Source organism: Vitis riparia, chromosome 12 (genome assembly GCF_004353265.1).
Source record: "Vitis riparia cultivar Riparia Gloire de Montpellier isolate 1030 chromosome 12, EGFV_Vit.rip_1.0, whole genome shotgun sequence".
Taxonomy (NCBI): domain Eukaryota; kingdom Viridiplantae; phylum Streptophyta; class Magnoliopsida; order Vitales; family Vitaceae; genus Vitis; species Vitis riparia.
This window is the reverse complement of record NC_048442.1, coordinates 6,156,244-6,162,930: the sequence shown is the minus strand read 5'-3', so window position 1 is coordinate 6,162,930 and position 6,687 is coordinate 6,156,244.

The window sequence follows — 6,687 nt, the reverse complement described above, 5'->3', positions numbered from 1 at the left end:
GAAACAACACACACCCCGACACCAGCGTTATTCTTTCTCCTTCTTGACCGCCGTCGTCGTTCCTCTCTAGGCATTCTCGACGCTGGGAGCCGCTGCTGCCATTTCTATCATTGTCCATGTCGTCATCCCCCCCATGACAAACACAAGACCTGACTGCATGACTCCATCGGGTATTTAAAACAATGATATAATTTTTTTTTTCCTTTTTCCAAAAAAACCCACCAAAAAACACCCATAAGCATAAACTGAGTTGCATGTCGACTTACCCGTGGTGACTTCCGATGGAGTTGACAACTGAGTTCGACATGATAAGCCAAAAAACGTTCAGGTCGAGCCATCCCAGCCACCTCTTCACTGATCATTTGCTGCATATTGAAAGTGCTATGGTGTTCAGTTTGAAGGAAAGAAGAGACGGAATCACAGTGAGGTTGGGAAACTGCTATGGTGTTCAGTTTGAGGAAAGAAGAGACAAAATCACAATGGTGGTGCTGATCAAAATGTCCATGTGTGGAGGGATAAGGAGGGAGGATTAGTGGATGGCAAGCATGGATGGCTATTCATTGTGACATATGGATTTTGGGCGGCCTAAAGCATGGGCTGTGATAGAAGAAAGACGGTTGATGTGAAGGTGGTAGGGATAGGTTTTTTTGATTGCCTAAAGGATAGGCTGTTGCAGGGTATGGCATGGCCTGACATACTTGTCTTGAGCAACTAAAAATAAGCTTTAAAGAGAGGGTGGTATGGCTCATGGGTTAAGATACGTTTTTAGCCATCTGAAATAGCAAGAAAACATGATTGATGGGTGAGAGAAATGGGAAGCTAGGCTAACTACCTATGGAGACTATTGTTGGACGGTTGATGCATGGGTTAGATTAAGGTGTGTTTGCCTTGTTTTAAATTATATGAAGGCTAAATATAAATACTTCATAAAAGCATACAAGTTACATATTTTTTTTTTATTTAGAAAATTAATTTATTTTATATTTTGATGTGTGAATTTTAATATCATATATGGACTTTACTTATGATTCATGATATCTAAAAATAATAATTATCTTGACATGTTTATTATAAAAAAAATAACACATTTTATTTTATATTTTAAGACATGAATTAGATAATCATAATAAACTCAAATTTTAATTTTGTTTTTGGTTCATAAAGTATTAAAAGGAGAATTGATTTGATATATTAATAAACTCAAATCTTTATTTTGATTTAGGATTCTTGTAATGTTAAAAAGGAAAATTATTTTATCATAAAATAAATCTTAGAATATATATTTAATAACTTTAACATATTATTTTTCAATTGAATCATTCAATATATTGATTAATAGCTCAATTTCTATAATTTATAAGATAAAGTTAACAAATTAAAAAAACTTGAATCTTATTAAATTATTTAAAAAAAACAAAAAAAAAAACTCATTCCAATTCATTATCAAAACTCTTATTGCAATTCATATTTTTAAAGAAAATGAAATCAATTATTATATTATTTTAAAACATGAATTTATTTGTAAGAATTAAGGTTTTAGAATTCTAAACAAACTTAAATATGTTGTAAATCAATAATAATAATAAAAAAAAACAAAGTCCTAAACTAAGAATTAAGGGTAACTACAGACAAAATTGGGATCCACTTAGTCTCTCCAAAATATCTCATTAAAAATCTAAAACTAGTGATCGATATAGTCTTAGTGAACCATCAATAAGAGCTCAAAACAACTCAAAAAATGACTACAATTGCACACTAAAGGGTCAAAGAATATAGGAAAACAATCCTATATGGAATGTGTCAAGAGAACAAAATAGAGGATTTATAATATTCTAAGAAAAAAAACACGTTACCATATACATAATCACTTGGTAAAAAATGTTTTCATTAGGATTATACTTAACATGCTAATATATAAATTAAATAAGATGTAGAAATTCATTATGTTTCTTATATATTACTGTATTAGGATGGCATATTAAATTATAAATAAGAATTTATTGGAAAACAAATATAAATCGTGTTTAACTAACTATCAAATGAAAACTAGATGGAGCTAAATATAATTTTACAGTATTGTGTTTTCCTTTATTTGTATTTTATGATTTTTGATTTATTTAATCTTTTCGTGTATTTTTTTTTTTTTAAATATGGGCAAAAATTTTCTCTTAAGAAGTTTCCTATATTGTTAATGAGAAAACAATTGTATGATAATGATGTTAATTTCTAAAAATAATTTTTAGTTTTTAAAAATGAAACTATAGTTTGAATGGTAGTACTATTGGAAAATATTGTTATGATTGACTAACTTGTCTTATCTCGTAAAACAAAAGGTTCTCTCTCAAAGTACAAGATGTCTGTTTTGAGATTAGTTTATTTTTATTTTTTCTTATTTTCTCTCTTTTTAATCTTTCTTTTTGTTTTACGATTCCCTAAGCATAATATGTGTTTGTCTTTACATTTATTATAATAATTATAAGAGATGGATGAATGCACCTCCTTATTTAAATTTTAATTTTGGGTGTTTAATGGTTAAGTTGTAATACCATTATATATTATTTCAGTTCTTCAAAGTACATTGATTTTTCTCATTACCCATTTAAAAAAAATAGATTAATACAATGAGCTTTAAAATTTCATTTTCATCTTGAATTTTTCAAATGAAATGTCGTGTTAAGAAAATTAGGGGAGAGAAAATGGAAGAATATGAAATTAAAAAAAAATTATATTAAAACTTTATTAGTCCTTTTTTGCTGTGTTATGTAATTTAAATTTATATATATTTTATATTAGAAAATGTAGTTTTTTTTAAAATATCCTATTATTCCAAATGGTGGTCTTGGTAGTGAGATACTAAATGAATATATATTTACTCAATTCCAAAACTGCAAGAAGCATGACAAAGAGTTCATTGAAAAATAAATTGGACATGTTATCCTCCCAGCCAGCAAGTGTAAAGTCAATGTTAGAGAAGGTTAGGAGCCTTGGAGGTAGTGGAGTCACGTCATCATCATCCTAACTATTGAGTGCTATCAAGTGCTTATCGGCTGCATGACTAATGGGAAGTGGAGAATTGTTATTCTTAATAATTATTTATATAGAATGAGGAAAATTGTTCTCATAATTTTAATATTAACTTCTTTTAGAAGTGTTTTGTTTTCTCTTGCGTAATAAGTTATTTTAGATTTAATAAATTTTTATTCTACTTATATTACCCATTTTAAATTATAATTTTGACTTAAATTTTAACCTCTAATTTAGGAAAAATCAAATTTTTATCCAAACAAAGCCTTATATTTTGTTATATAAAGGAGTCAAGATTTTAAAATGCAAAATTAATAATATTAATTTTACGTTTAATAATGATTTTAGAAAATGTTTTTAATATTTTTAATATTATAAATTTACCTTCAAAAAACTCTAATTAAGGTAGAATAAATAATCGGAATAATCATTTATTAATTATTATTTAAATATAACTTCCCTCCCTCCAATTTTAATCCAAATTATTGATCATAGAAAAAAAAAGGAAAGAAAGCAAAGGAAAAAAAAATTATAATTCAATGGAAAATCAACAAATATGAGAGTAAAGGGCGTGAAAGGCGGGAGAAGGCCTTTCAGGAGCTGAAAAGTTAGATAAAATGTGGTGGATGGGACTAAATCGGGTGTAGCCCAAAGCCAAACAGCATCCCCATCATGGAGACCGTGGAAGCTTAGGTGGGAGGGCTTTTCTACTCCCTTGGACCGACTTGTTTTTTTTATCTCTACTAAATCCAAAAATCAAAAGGCCACCCACTTCACTGGCTCGGGCATCAAGAAACCATTTCTGAAGTTGCCTTCCAGGTATCTTTTCTAAATCTAAAAATCAAAAGTCCACCCACTTCTCTGACTCAGGCATCAAGAAGCCATTTCTGAAGTTGCCTTCCAGACGAGAGAATCCCTAAAAAGGCCCTTGTTTTCCTCTGCCACTCTCATTCCTCGCAGGTACTAATCTAATCAGGTTATTATTATTATTATTATTATTATTTTTGCAATCCTTGTTTGATTCCCAAGAAAATCCATCCCCCATTCGATTTCAGGGAAGATTCATCCTTCTTTGATTTTCGAGAAAATCCATGCAAAACCCCCAAGGAAAACAAAAAATATTGTTTTTTTTTTTTTTGCTCCCTGTGTTTTCTGGATCTGTTCCAGGGGTCTCTTTGCTTTTGTGCCATTGGATTTAAATTTCCTGAACCCTAAATCCACGATTTTTGACCTAGGCTGAAAAACACAACCTTGGCCTACAAATCATGATAAGCTTACCAAATAGCATCTTATGTTTTTTTTTTTAACAAAAAAACGGATAGCTTTTGTTTCCTATGCGTGGGTTGGACTGGTAGGAAATATCGATAAATTTCCCGAAATATCGGTAAAAATACTGATAAATACCGAAATATCGGAGAAATTTTAAAAAAATTATCAAAATTTCCTTGGACCGATAATCGGTGACGAATTTGTGTTGGAGCCGATCGATAAGCGATATTGCTCTCCGAAATTGTTGGACATTTCAATCCTTGGTTAGGACTATATATTCAATTAATTATGTTATTGTTATTACATACAATTGCATCAATTAATAACCAATGTCTAATAATTAAAAACATGTGATTTCAAAGGTGGTGTTTCCATTCCAGCTTTGACTCTTTATAAATATGACTTAAGCTTGAATCTAAATTGATAGAATAAATAAAGTTAATTTTTGTATCTTACATCCTAATAATGACAGAAAGTAAAATCCAAAACTAAGTCACTTTAATTTAAAAGAGATTTCATTTTAATATAAATTCATATAAAATATTTAAATAGATTCAATATAATTCTTATAAATGAATTAAAATAGTATTTTATTTAGAATTATTATGAAAGCAATGAAAAAACTTTGTATTAAAAAAATATGACAAATTTTATGGTAAAATTATTTATTAATAAAAATGTGTATCTATAAAAAAGATAAACATGAAATATGAAACTTCTAAAATTATTGAAAGAAAAAGATTATAAATGAATATCATAAATAAATTAAAATGTATATTTTATAATTTTAATGTATTTATTACAAAATTCATTATAAAATATTTTATTGCTATGTAATAATGGTCCAAAATTTCCAACCCATTATAGAAATAAAGCAAACCTTTCTCAAACTGCATTGGTATTTAATGATGATCTTATTTTTTAACCTAAAAGTACAATAAGAAACATGAAACCTAGATGAGAAAAAAACCAACAAACAAGGGGAAAAAGAACTAAGAGTTTCAATGGAAATTGGTGATGTTCCTTCTCAAATATCAAAGACTAGTTCAGGTGCCAGTTTCAAAGTATTAAAATTTTAGTATGCATATTTCTAACTCTTCATCTATTGCACTTTCCTCCATTGATGACTCATTTCCACACTATTTGTTTGCTTTAAAGATATTCAATCTAGGGACATAAGGATTTTTTTTTTTTTTTTTTCCATCTCCTTCTTCATTCTCTACTCAAAGATCTAAGAGAAGCTTTTACCTATTCCAGCTACTGTTTTCCATTTGATGTTCTATTTGTACGTAGTTAACAAGTTTGTCTGCATCTAAAAAAAGCTTTTGCCTATTCTAGCTATTGTTTTCCCTTTGATGTTCTATTTGTTGTTTAAAAGTTTATCTCTTTGTACCAAAAATGCAGGTCCTCTTAATCATGGGTTAACTTTTTAATCTCTCAATCACTAGAGGACAATTTCAAGGGACAAGTCTTGTTAAGGTGATTCTTTACTCTCTCCGGTTTCTCTCTTTCTATACTTTGCAATGAAACTCTAACTTCTCAATACTTCATTTTTTTTAAAAGGAAAATGAACATAACTTCTCAATAAGTTCATGCATGAAACATTAGAGTTCCCATTCTAGCATCCTTGTATGACAAAAAATTCTCTTATTACATGCTAAGGACATTTAAGTTGTCAAAGAATGAAAATGGTTCATTGATGAACAACTTTGAAGTTGACAACTTCTAAATTTGTCTAGCATGTGAATGAGACTATTTTTTTCTACAAATGATGCTTGAATTGTCCAATTGGACAATATAAGGAAAACATAATATCTTTGAAGTTACGCTCTTATGCTTGGTTCATTTTTTAGAAATTTCGACAGTCGTTCCTTTTGTTCTCTGGGTGCATATTTGGACAAGGCTGAATAATATGCCTTCTCCATTTCGTGTACTTGGAGAACTATAGGGAAATGCTGCCGAAATTTTTCTAAAATGAAATGAAACATAATAGTTGTTGACATGTAGGGATTATGTATTCCTATATGGGATAGGAACCACCACCTAAACTAGGAAGTTGGAGATGTTAGAATGCATAAGACATGTAGTATAAGTTGATATTAGTTTAACAAGATAGAATCATGAGAGTTAATTATGTTTCTTGGTTTAATATTTTGATATATAATTTTATTTTAATTTTACAGAAATATGCATAATAAATTATCTTTGACGATTCGAGAGTGAATAAAGACTTAAACAAATGTAAGATATATTTATTTCTCATTTGCATGGTAGCACATAAACTAGATAGGATCATAATTCTATAAGAGAACCACATTTATTACTTTGGTTCAATACCTAATGAAATTAAATGTATTTAATAAGATGAAATATCATGAAGTAATAGAAATTTTA